This window comes from Bos grunniens, chromosome 28, assembly GCF_055505025.1.
Source record: "Bos grunniens cultivar Pamir isolate PY7600 chromosome 28, Bosgru_T2T1.0, whole genome shotgun sequence".
In the NCBI taxonomy this organism is placed as follows: domain Eukaryota; kingdom Metazoa; phylum Chordata; class Mammalia; order Artiodactyla; family Bovidae; genus Bos; species Bos grunniens.
The window spans coordinates 39,469,794-39,483,732 of NC_141192.1; positions in this window are offsets into that span (position 1 = coordinate 39,469,794).

The following is a 13,939-nucleotide window of genomic DNA, read 5'->3' on the forward strand; positions in this document are numbered from 1 at the left end:
ATACCTGAGTAAATAAAATTGAGCAGGAGCCTGTAGAGCTCCTCAGTACAAAAGCTCTTCTGTATCCCCCATTTCTAGATTGGGCTTCCCAGATGGTACTAGTGGTAAAGAACCCACCTGCCAATGCAGGAGACATAAGAGATGTGGGTTTGATCCCTGGGTCGGGAAGATCCCCTGGAGGAGTATATGGCAACCTATTCCAGTATTCTTGCCTGGAAAATCCCCATGGACAGAGGAGCCTGGGGGAGTACAGTCCATAGGGTCACACAGAGTCTCAACTTAGCACATGTATATGCACATTTCTAGAAAGAATGAAGAGACAGAGCCAAAGCAAAAACAACACCCAGGTGTAGATGTGACTGGTGATGGAAGTAAAGTCCAATGCTGTAAAGAACAATATTGCATAGGAACCTGGAATGTTAGGTCCATGAATCAAGGCAAATTGGAAGTGGTCAACAGGAGATGGCAAGAGTGAACACTGACATTTTAGGAATCAGTGAACTAAAATGGACTGCTGCTGCTGCTGCTAAGTCGCTTCAGTCATGTCCGAGTCTGTGCAACCCCATAGACGGCAGCCCACCAGGCTCCCCCGTCCCTGGGATTCTCCAGGCAAGAACACTGGAGTGGGCTGCCATTTCCTTCTCCAATGCGTGAAAGTGAAGTCGCTCAGTCGTGTCCAACTCTTAGTGACCCCATGGACTTCAGTCATTTCCAGGCAAACCATTCAATATCACAGTAATCCAAGCCTATGCCCCAACCAGTAATGCTGAAGTTGAACGATTCTATGATGACCTACAAGACCTTCTAGAACTAACATCCAAAACAGATGTCCTTTCATCATAGGGGACTGGAATGCAAAACTAGGAAGTCAAGAGATACCAGGAGTAAAGCAAATTTGGCCACGGAGTTCAAAATGAAGCTGGGCAAAGGCTAACAGAGTTTTGCCAAGAGAACACACTAGTCATAGCAAACACTCTCTTCCAACAACATGAGAGAAGACTCTACACATGGACATCACCAGATGGTCAACACTGAAATCAGATTAATTATATTCTTTGCAGTTAAAGATGGAGAAACTCAATACAGTAAGGAAAAACAAGACCAGGAGCTGACTGTGGCTCAGATCATGAACTCCTTATTGCCAATTTCAGACTTAAATTGAAGAAAGTAGGGAAAACCACTAGACCATTCAGGTATGACCTAAATCAAATCCCTTGTGATTATACAGTGGAAGTCACAATTAGATTCATGGGATTAGATCTGATAAGAGTGACTGAAGAACTATGGACAGAGGTTCATGACATTGTACAGGAGGCAGTGATCAAGATCATCCCCAAGAAAAAGAAATGCAAAAAAGAAAAATAGTTGCCTGAGAAGGCCTTACAAATAACTGAGAAAAGAAGAGATGTTAAAGGCAAAGGAGAAAGAAAAGATATACCAATCTAAATGCAGAGTTCCAAAGAATAGCAAGGAGAGATACGAAATCCTTCCTCAGTGATCAACGCAAAGAAACAGAGGAAAACGATAGAATGGATAAGATTAGAGATCTCTTCAAGAAAATTAGAGATACCAATGGAACATTTCATGCAAAGATGAGCACAAAAAGGACTGAAATGGTATGGACCTAACAGAAGCAGAAGATATTAAGAACAGGTGGCAAGAATACACAAAAGAACTGTACAAAAGAGACCTTCATGACCCAGATAATCACAATGGTGTGATCACTCACCTAGAGCCAGACATCCTGGAGTGCGAAGTCAAATGGGGCTTAGGAAGCATCGCAAAGCTAGTGGAGGTGATGGAATTCTGGTTGAGCTATTTCAAATCCTAAAAGATGATGCTGTGAAAGTGCTGCACTCAATATGTCAGCAAATTTGGAAAACTCAGCAGTGGCCACAGGACTGGAAATGGTTTTCCAATCATTCTAGGGATTAGAATGAAAAATGCAGTTTTCATTCTAATCCCTAAAAAAGTCAATGCCTGTTCATGGATTGGAAGAATCAATATAGTGAAAATGAGTATACTACCCAAAGCAATTTATAGATTCAATGCAATCCCTATCAAGCTACCAACAGTATTCTTCACAGAGCTAGAACAAATAATTTCACAGTTTGTATGGAAATACAAAAAACCTCGAATAGCCAAAGCTATCTTGAGAAAAAAGAATGGAACTGGAGGAATCAACCTACCTGACTTCAGGCTCTACTACAAAGCCACAGTTATCAAGACAGTATGGTACTGGCACAAAGACAGAAATATAGATCAATGGAACAAAATAGAAAGCCCAGAGATAAATCCACACACATACGGACACCTTATCTTTGACAAAGGAGGCAAGAATATACAATGGATTAAAGACAATCTCTTTAACAAGTGGCGCTGGGAAAACTGGTCAACCACTTGTAAAAGAATGAAACTAGAACACTTTCTAACACCATACACAAAAATAAACTCAAAATGGATTAAAGATCTCAACGTAAGACCAGAAACTATAAAACTCCTAGAGGAGAACATAGGCAAAACACTCTCTGACATACATCACAGCAGGATCCTCTATGACTCATCTCCCAGAATATTGGAAATAAAAGCAAAAATAAACAAATGGGACCTAATTAACCTTAAAAGCTTCTGCACATCAAAGGAAACTATTAGCAAGGTGAAAAGACAGCCTTCAGAATGGGAGAAAATAATAGCAAATGAAGCAACTGACAAACAACTAATCTCAAAAATATACAAGCAACTCCTACAGCTCAACTCCGGAAAAATAAATGACCCAATCAAAAAATGGGCCAAAGAACTAAATAGACATTTCTCCAAAGAAGACATACAGATGGCTAACAAACACATGAAAAGATGCTCAACATCACTCATTATCAGAGAAATGCAAATCAAAACCACTATGAGGTACCATTTCACACCAGTCAGAATGGCTGCGATCCAAAAGTCTACAAATAATAAATGCTGGAGAGGGTGTGGAGAAAAGGGAACCCTCTTACACTGTTGGTGGGAATGCAAACTAGTACAGCCACTATGGAGAACAGTGTGGAGATTCCTTAAAAAACTGGAAATAGAACTGCCTTATGATCCAGCAATCCCACTGCTGGGCATACACACCGAGGAAACCAGAAGGGAAAGAGACACATGTACCCCAATGTTCATCGCAGCACTGTTTATAATAGCCAGGACATGGAAGCAACCTAGATGTCCATCAGCAGATGAATGGATAAGAAAGCTGTGGTACATATTCACAATGGAGTATTACTCAGCCATTAAAAAGAAAACATTTGAATCAGTTCTAATGAGGTGGATGAAACTGGAGCCTATTATACAGAGCGAAGTAAGCCAGAAGGAAAAACACCAATACAGTATACTAACGCATATATATGGAATTTAGAAAGATGGTAACAATAACCCTGTGTACGAGACAGCAAAAGAGACACTGATGTATAGAACACTCTTATGGACTCTGTGGGAGAGGGAGAGGGTGGGAAGATTTGGGAGAATGGCATTGAAACACGTAAAATATCATGTATGAAACGAGATGCCAGTCCAGGATCGATGCACGATACTGGATGCTTGGGGCTAGAGCACTGGGACGACCCAGAGGGATGGTATGGGGAGGGAGGAGGGAGGAGGGTTCAGGATGGGGAACACGTGTATACCTGTGGCGGATTCATTTTGATGTTTGACAAAACTAATACAATTATGTAAAGTTTAAAAATAAAATAAAATTTAAAAAAAAGTCAATGCCAAAGAATGTTCAAACTATTGCACAATTGCACTCATCTCACACACTAGTAAAGTAATGCTCAAAATTCTCCAAGCTAGGCTTTAACAGTACATGAACCATGAATTTGCACATGTTCAAGCTGGTTTTAGAAAAGGCAGGGGAACCAGAGATCAAATTGTCAACATCTGTTGGATCACTGAAAAAGCAAGAGAGTTCCAGAAGAACATCTACTTTTGCTTTATACGCCAAAGCCTTTGACTGTGTGGAACACAACAAACTATGGAAGATTCTTCAAAAGATGGGAATACCAGACTACCTTACTTGTCTCCTGAGAAACCTGTCTGCAGGTCAAGAAGCAACAGTTAGAACTGGACATGGAACAATGGACTGGTTCCAAATTAGGAAAGGAGTACGTCAAGGCTGTATATTGTCACCCTTCTTATTTAACTTGTATACAGAGTACATCATGCGAAATGTCAGGCTGGATGAAGTTAAAGCTGGAATCAAGATTGCTAGGAGAAATATCAATAACCTCAGATATGCAGATGACACCACCCTGATGGCAGAAAGCAATGAGGAACTAAAGAGTCTCTTGATGAAAGTGAAAGAGGAGAGTGAAAAAGCTAGGTTAAAACTCAACATGCAAAAAAAAAAAAAAAAAAAAAGATCATGGCATCTGGTCCCATCACTTCATGGCAAATAGATGGGGAAACAATGGAAACAGTGAGAGACTTTATTTTTCTTGGGCTCCAAAATCACTGCAGATGGTGACTGCAGCCATGAAATTAAAAGACATTTGCTCCTTGGAAGAAAAGCTATGACCAACCTAGACAGCATATTAAAAAGCCGAGACATTACTTTGCCAACAAAGGTCCATCTAGTCCAAGCTATGGTTTTTCCTGTATTCATGTATAGATGTGAGAGTTGGACTAGAAAGGAAGCTGAGCACCAAAGAATTGATGCTTCTGAACTGTGGTATTGGAGAAGACTCTTGAGAGTCCCTCGGACTGCAATAGCAAACCTGTCAATCCTAAAGGAAATCAGTCCTGAGTATTCATTGGACTGAAGCTCCAATTCTTTAGTGATCTGATGCAAAGAACTGACTCACTGGAAGACCCTGATGCTGGGAAAGATTGAAGCCAGGAGGAAAAGGGGATGACAGAGGATGAGATGGTTGGATAGCATCACCAACTCAATGGACATGAGTTTAAGCAAGCTCCAGGAGTTGGTGATGGACAGGGAAGCCTGGCATGCTATAGTCCATGGAGTTGCAGAGTCAGACGTGACTGAGCAACTGAACTGAACTGATGCACATTTCTAGAATAGGCTTCATTCAGCCTCCTAGACCTTCCCTGAGTTCCAGTGCACAGGTCCAACAGTTGCTACTCAGGGAAAAGAAGGGATGCCCATACAAGGGAGGAACAGTTAAGAAACAACATTGCAGCCCTGGGGCAGAGTATGGGTTCCCCCTCAAGGGATACACATAACCATACCTTTGAGCTGTTTTGCAGATACTGACACCCCAACAATGTGGGAGAAGTTAATCATATGTTGCCTACAAGCACAGAGACCGCAGAGCCATTAACCAGAAGGTTGACGCTGACTCCCACTTACGTCACCACCAACCAATCAGAAAAATGAGCACAAGCTGATCACGTTCTTTGAGCCATTTCTATAAAACTCTCACTAGCCCCTCCAGGTCGGACACACAGTTTTGAGGGCGTTAACCCCCTGTGGCCCCCCTTGCCTTGCAAAACAATAAAGTTATTGTTTTCTACTTTACCCAAACTATATCCAAGATTTGGTGTCGGGGTATAGAAGCTGGATTCGGCTTCAGTCCCTAAGAATTGATTTGAGTGATGGCACTTGCTGACCATTAGGAAGCATCAGTTCCAAAGATGTACAGCCTTCTCTCCGTGATGAGATTTGCACATGCTCAGCACCAAGAGAAGGTGGAAGTCAAAGGAGGCAAGCAAGATAGGAAGGGAGGAGTGAACAAGACACTGTCCTTCGACAACCCAGCCTCATCCTAGATTTTAACTCACACCTCTGAGACTTAGATTCATCCGCACATGGAAAAGTGACCCCAGGATCACCTCACACTGGTCACAATGACCATCATCAAAAAGTCTATAAATAACAAATGCTGGGGAGAATGTGGAGAAAAAGGAACTCTACTATACTGTTAGTAAGAGTGAAAATTGGTGCAGCCATCATGAAGAATAGTATGGAGGTTCCTTAAAAAACTGAAAACAGAATTACCATATGACTCAGCAAGGGCTCCCCTGGTGGCTCACATGGTAAAGTATCTACCTGCAATGCAGGAGACCTGGGTTCGATCCCTGGGTAGGGAAGATCCCCTGAAGAAGGGAATGGCTACCCACTCCAGCATTCTTGTCTGGAGAATTTCATGGACAAAGGAACCTCACAGGCTACAGTTCACCAAGTTGCAAAGACTCAGCATGACTGAATGACTAACACTTTCACTTTCATGACCCAGCAATCCCACTCCTGGGCATATATCTGGAGAAAACCGTAATTCAAAAAGACACATGCACCCCAATATTCATGGCAGCACTATTTACAAGCCTTGGAAACAACCCAGATATCCATCTGAGTTGAAAGGATAAAGACGTGGTATGTACATACAGTGGACTCACCCCGAAAAAAGAATGAAATTATGTCATTTGCAGCAACATGGATGAATCTAGAGATTATCACACTGAGTAAAGTAAGCCAGACAAATACTGTGTATCACTTATATGTGGAATCTAAAAAATGTGATGCAGATTAACTTACAGAACAGAGACAGAGCCACAGATATAGAGGACAAACTTACAGTTGCAGTGGGGTGGGACATGGGAATAGATAGGGGGCGTAGGAGGGACATAATCATCCTACTATGCATAAAAAAGATAGCCACCAAGGATCTACTGTATAGCACAGGGAACTAGGTAAACCATGTTTACAATGTTTTGTAATTGCCTATAAGGGAAAAGAATCTGAGGGAAAAAAAAATATATATGCACACATATATATGTATGACTGAATTACTCTGCTGCACACCTGAAACTATCAGAACAATGTAAATCGACTATACTTCCATAATATATATATATTCAAAATAATAGTCACATTAATCAGGATGTTTTGATTTTTGTTAACTTATAAAAGTAGAGCTGCCACTTGGAAATATCACATCTAGAAGAACTGGACAGTGTTATGATTCTTAGGCTGAACAACCAAGAGAAGAGCTTTAAAGGCGTATTTCAGTGGACGTTGAGGATTTTCTCTTACAGGAACTGGAGAAACAGCATAGTAAGAACAGACAGCCAAGCAGGCAAGAACACGTAGAGCTGGAAGTAAATCTCAACTCCCCTGAATTCCAGTCTGTCCGCTATTTCTGGTAGGGCTCAAGTTAGAGGAAGAAAAACGTCTCAGGTCTCAGGCAAGCTGTGTTCAAAACTGGAAAGAAACTGAATGCCTGCAACAGAAAACATTAGGGAAGAAATGTGCAGGCTTAGTCACTTAATCTCATCTACTCATGAGTACACAAAAAAGAAAACTACGTTTCATGGCTGGGCTACAACAAATGAACAAATCAGAACTCTCACTATAGCAGCAGACAACTAGTTTCCAAAGGAACAGAAAAAGAGCTTTCCTGAGGTTCAGACCTGATCCAAAACATCTGATCCAAAATACCCCAAGATATTTAGTTATGGAAGCACCAAAAAGAAACATGGAGCCCACTTGTGGGATGGCCCTGAACAAGAAAAGTATGTAACTTCATGGACTAGGATATGTCTGTCTGGTTTCTCCGTTCAATAGTTTCCTGGGAAATAGCTAATATGCCATATATTAAGTACAGCTTATCTAAGAAGTGAATATGTTTACTGCCCATTAGAAGCAGTGAACTATTTGATGTCTGAATAAATGAAAGAGTGAGTAAATGAGTGACTGGATGAAAAAAATGAATGAATGGATTAATGATTAAATAAATATGCATTCATAGCAAGTTCCACTGTTTGATCTGTTACCAAGTCATTGACCAATGAACCTTCCCATGAGTGGTATTTGAAATTCCCTGCAGTGATTTTCTGAAGTCCCTGCCTGACCCATGGGCTGCTCAAGAGGGAGCATGGTGGCAGTGGGGTCTGGTTTGAAAGTGTTCTTTTCTCCACCTTCCCAGCCACCACACTGAAAACCTTCCATGTATTCTGAGAGAAACACAAGACCCATGCAGGTTTCAGATAGAACAAACACAATGACATATGCACCACTACCCATTTTTCAGAATAAATTTGTGTTTCTAGAATAAATTTGAATTACAAAACCTTCATGGAACTGAAAACGTACCTATGGCATGAAATCAGATACACCTACCAAAGATGCTTATGTTAAATATTTAATAAAACAAAATGCTGACTTAAAAGAAAAGAGTTTGGATAAACCCTTGAAATCTGCTGTTCTGGGTTATGGCATTTAAATGGTCTTCAAACGATTTCAGTCTTTATTTTAAAAGAACTGTACAGAAGACAGAAGTTCAAGTCCTTCCTCTGTATTATTTGCCACCATAATGCACTTGTCACTAAAGAATGTTTTTTAAACTCCCACACATGCACGGCATGAGGAGACTACAGCACAAAACCCAAATATTTCATACCTACAATCATAATTATATTCCTTTTTTTAAGAACAGGGCATCTTAATACATGTTCACTGAAAATGAGCAAACTCTATAAAAAGAAAACTAAGAAAGCAAAAAGAAGCATCTTTCTTCTGACCCTACTGAAAAAACTCTGAGGATATATGCAAGCTTTTATAACACTACATGGGTACAAAGTAGATGATAAAGAAGGATAAAAATAATCCTTCTAAGAGATTCTTATCTGGCCAAGTACTATGGATGATACATAACAGACTGACAAGGAGCAAATGTGAATATCACAGAAAACATGTGTCAAAACCAGAAAATGGTTCTGAGAAGTTTACACTGAAGATTTCTCTGCCTCAGGAGTCCATCAACAGCCTCAAGCCTTCTCAGCTGCAAACCACCCGAGAGGAGCTATTTCCTACCCTCTCAAAGATTGTCATAAGAAAAATGTGCTACCATCATTAACCAAAAAAACTGACCGGATTCCTGGGACTTCCTTGGTAGTCCAGTGGTTAAGAATTCAATACAGGGGACATGGGTTTGATTCCTGACTGGGAACGAAGATCCCACAAACCACGGAGCAACTAATCCCGAGGGCCACAACTAGAGTCGAGCGCTGCAACGGCAGATGCTGCATGATGCGACACAGATCCTGTGCACTGCAACTAAGACCCAACAGAGCCAAATAAATAAGTATTTTTAAAAATTGACTGGATTCCTAACTGTCCAAGTCCCTTTATAGGCTTTGCTATATTACTCTACTGATCAACGCACAGTCACCAATGAATTGAACCAAAAGACATCATGTGTGTGTGTGTATTTTTAAAAAAGTTTACTTCAATCCTGACACAGGATAAGGAAATATTCAGTGCAGCTGGGCTTGCTAGATGTTCACCTCTTTCTGAAGCTCTCCAGTGATGGAGGCTCCAAAGCCTTCGTCATCTCAGCAGTCAGGAAGTGATTTCTTATTTCCAATGAAAAATTAATTGATATGTACATCCCTGTTGTGTCCTACGTGGGCCTGAGCAGAAATGTTTTAAGACTCTTAAGCCAGGAGTCCACAGTAGCATGGAACAAAACGTAGCTTCTGCTCACTTCACAGGAAGGTGTCTCCTGGTGCTTGGAGGAGGAGCCACAACAAGATCTTGACCTTACAAGGAAATGGTACTCAGCATGGGGTGCAGGAAAATATCAAGGCTCTCTCTGGGTTGCTTACACACCTGCCTTATTCTTCCCTCTATGTGGACCAGCTTTCTCTGTCTCTCTATCCACACAAAAGCCAGAATGGCTCCCTCTTGGCTTCTCCTCCACTTAATAGACCATGCCACCCAGACCACAATCTCCTAGTTTTAATCTCAAATTCCAGGAGGGAGAAACTGATATAGCAACCCTGGGTCAAGGGTCCACTCCAATCTGATCCATGGTGTCCAGGAGGAAGATGATGCTAAGGGCCCACCCTGAAGATACAGTGCAGGGCAGTCATGGGGGTCAGGCTGAGCTGGGAAGATATTCCCAAAAGTGTCCACTCCAACTGTTCTCAGAAAGACATGCCATTTTCCTGATTCACCTCTCTCTCCCCCAATATTTAAATCTTGCCTCTAGAATATGTTTTAAATTCCAGTGACCCATTTTCTCTTCTTCCTTGTTCATTTCTTCCAAATCGTTTCTAAAGTGAAGTTATCAAAACGAGGCAAAACACTCTGACATGAGACTGGGAGTGGGATTGCATGCCAGTGTACTTAGGTGACCAAGTAGTGGGCGTCCCAAATCTTGACAGAGGAACACAATTAGAAGACTTCTGTGCAGGATAGTCCTGGAAGACCCCACAGAAATGGAGATGGAACTACTTCTGTGTGTGTCTAAATGGTCTTTTGCTAGTACATTTAATGAATGTTTATCGACTCAGGTGCCAGAGATACTCTCTGATCTGGGAACAGAATCATCACAGTTCTACGTTCCACGAGCCACACTGAGGACTGGAGACCCAGTGATGAGCCTTGCCCTTGCACAGCTCTCCATCTGTATATTTCAGACACACGATTAAGCTAGCCGTGACAACATGTAAGGGAAGTGACAGCCTCATGGGAGTCCCGGCAAGGATACCTCACCACATCCAGCACGGTCAGGACAGCTCCCTGGAAGAAGTGACGCTTAGACTGGGCCCTGGATGAGTCAGGTGGCATTTGTACCTCTGTGGCCCTTCTGGTGACACACAGATGACCAGAGAACAGGGTCAGTTTCCGCTCACCGTCCAGCTTCATCTTGTACATTTCTGTGGTGCTATGTCCCAGCTGAGTTGGGTGACCTCCCAGTAACAGCTCATGTGCACTGCTGTGCATACACCATCCCTTTGCCCGAAATGCAACTCTTCCCTCCACCTACTTCCCGTGGTTTATTACTCCTCCAGGTTCTGATCCAAAACTCACCATTCCAACACCAACCTTTATCACACCCTATTGTTTCACTTGCCCCTTTCTCCAGTCTGTGAGATTTTAAGGCAAAAATTCTGTCTCCCATAACTTATATTCTGGAACGTCCAGATGTTAGAAAAGTTTGCAAGGGACTTACCTGTGGTAAAGAATCCGCTGGCCAATGCAGGCGACATGGGCTTAATCCCTGGTCCAGGAAGATTCTACATGCTGCAGGACAACTAAGTCCGTGCTCTAGAGCCCGTGAGCTGCAACTGCTGAGCCCACGCCCCTACAGCCTGTGCTCCACAAGAAGAGAAGCCATCGCAGTGAGAAGCCCGTGCCCCCCAACTAGAGAGCAGCTCCCGCTCACCGCAACTAGAGAAAGCCCACACACAGCAATGAAGACCCAGTGCAGCCAAAAATAAAATAAAATTTTAAGTTTGCAAAATGAATAAATGGAAATAAAGGTGCATTTCTGGATGCCAGGCAAAGGGCTTGATGCTGCTGCTGCTGCTGCTGCTAAGTCGCTTCAGTTGTGTCCGACTCTGTGTGACCCCATAGATGGCAGCCTACCAGGCTCCCCCGTCCCTGGGATTTTCCAGGCAAGAACACTGGAGTGGGTTGCCATTTCTTTCTCCAATGCATGAAAGTGGAAAGTGAACGTGAAGTCGCTCAGTCGTGTCCAACTCTTCGCGACCCCACGGACTGCAGCCTACCAGGCTCCTCCGTCCATGGGATTTTCCAGGCAAGAGTACTGGAGTGGGGTGCCATTGCCTTCTCTGGGGCTTGATGCTAGATACAAATTATTTCATTTAATTCTCAAAACCATCCTGGAAAACAGTTATATTCGCCCCCGTTTTGTAGGTAAGAAAACAGAGGCTGGAAGAGATGAGTAACTTGTCAGCACTGACACTGCTGAGATAAGAGGGCAGCTCCCGGGGCAGATTTCATTCCCTCCACTTCTCCCAACAACACAGACAATACTGTGGTTGTCCCCTCCTTCCTGAGGGGCTACAATTCAATCAACATCCTTATCAACTCTCACTGAAACACTTAACAGAGTTCAACAGCTCATACACACGTGGATTCATTTTTTAACACAACTCACCTGATTTTTTCCAGCCACTTAAGGAAAGGAGAAACACTCACCACTGGAGTGATTTCTTTTAGACTAGGCACTTTGTAGAGACTCAGAACAGACTTACGAAGAACAGTGAGAAATCTCCTTGCCCAGGCCTCTTCTATGGCCAGGAAGACTAGGTTTTCCTGGAGTGAGAATTTGGATCATTAGCAAATGGTTTATAACCAACGACCGATGATCTAAGTGTCCTGGAGACAAACATGTTCTCTTAAAAAAGAATCGTTCTGCATTTTAATCCTGTCTAATCTCAGAAAAATACTTACTAAATTGTTAGCATGTATTCATATTCAGGAATAAAACTGACTCTCTGTAGACGTTAGAAAATGTTATGCTTTATTCCTGCCTTCCAACTTTTTTTCCTTTAAAATCTTTTCCATCTATAATGCCATTTGCAGGAACACAGGTGGACCTAGAGACTGTCATACTAAGTGAAGTAAGTCAGAAAGAAAAAGACAAATACCATATGATATCACTTCTATGTGGAATTGAAATAGGAGAGAAATGAACTTATCTACAAAACTGAATCAGATTCACAGACACAGAGAACAGACTTCACGGTTGTGGGGGAAGGGATGGTTTAGGAGTTTAGGATTAGAAGATGCAAACTGTTATAAATAAAATGAATATGCAAGGTCCCACTGTATAGCACAGGGAACTCAATTCAATATCCTGTAATGAGCCATAAGGGAAAAGAATATGAAACGGAATACATAAGAAATCTTTTCAATCTTTAATTTCATATGCCAAGCTCCACTGTAAAATGACCTTTTACAACCAAATTATACTTCTCTTCCAAGTGGGTCATTTTTGAATTGCTGACCTGACCTTTACTATTTTGGGAGGATCAAACAGAAGTTGCTCACTATGAATTCAATTATACTATGAGCCACTGTTCCAGTTATCACTAGAAACAACATCAGCAACCTCTACTCATGCACTGGTCTGAAAGGGCAGAGTGAGTAGAAAGACTGTCCTTCTCCAAAAAACTCTCCCTCTCAACTTACAGAAACCCTTCCTAATATTTGAAAACTAAAGAACCCTGAAAACAAGGAAAAACATGCTTTTTCCTTGTCATGAGGTGAGTTATTCAATGCCCCGCATTTTCTACCTTGGGCTACAAAACCTTCCCCCAGATAAACTGGGCTTTGCTCAGTATTCCACACGCTCTTAGTCTTGATTCAAGCAGTCAATGGCAGGCCAGGATGGACCAGAGATGTGGTGTTCATGTGGGACTAGCCTACCCTCTACTCTACAAATGACTTAAAACTACACTCATCAGAATTTTTTAAAAAATCAATGGACAAAGAAGATGTGGCATAGACAGACAGATCTACAATGGAATATTATTCAGCCATAGAAAGGGAAAAACTGTGCTGTTTGCAGAGATGTGGATGGACCCGGAATCTGTCATACAGAGTGAAGTAAGTCAGGAAGAGAAAAACAAATAATCATGTATTAACACATATATGTGCTAAAAAAAATGGTACAGAGGAACCTATTTGCAGGGCAGGAATAGAGAGGCAGACATAAAGATGGACTTTGAACTGGAAGACTGCAATGTGCATGGCCATGTGTAAAACAGAGAGCTAGGGGGAAGCTGCCGTATAACAGAGGGAGCTCAGCTCTGTGTGATGACCTAGAGGGATGGGATGAGGGATGAGGTGGGAGGAAGCTCCAAGAGGGAGGGGGTGTATGTACACCCATAGCCGATTCACTTCATTGTACAGCAGAAACCAACATAACATTGTAAAGTAACCATATCCCGATTTTTAAAAATTATTTGTATTAATATTCGCATATACCAGCACCATGCACACTACACGGAGTATTAAATGCGCTCAGGAGACAAGTGTACTTCATTTTAAGCAATAAACATGACCTCTCCAAAAGCTATTCCTAGAAAATTTCTTTACTAGAAAATGCTGTGAGCTCACTATTTGAAAACATCCTTTAGGGAAACAAAGGATGTGTGCAAAATAACACATCCCTGCTAAAATGTAAAT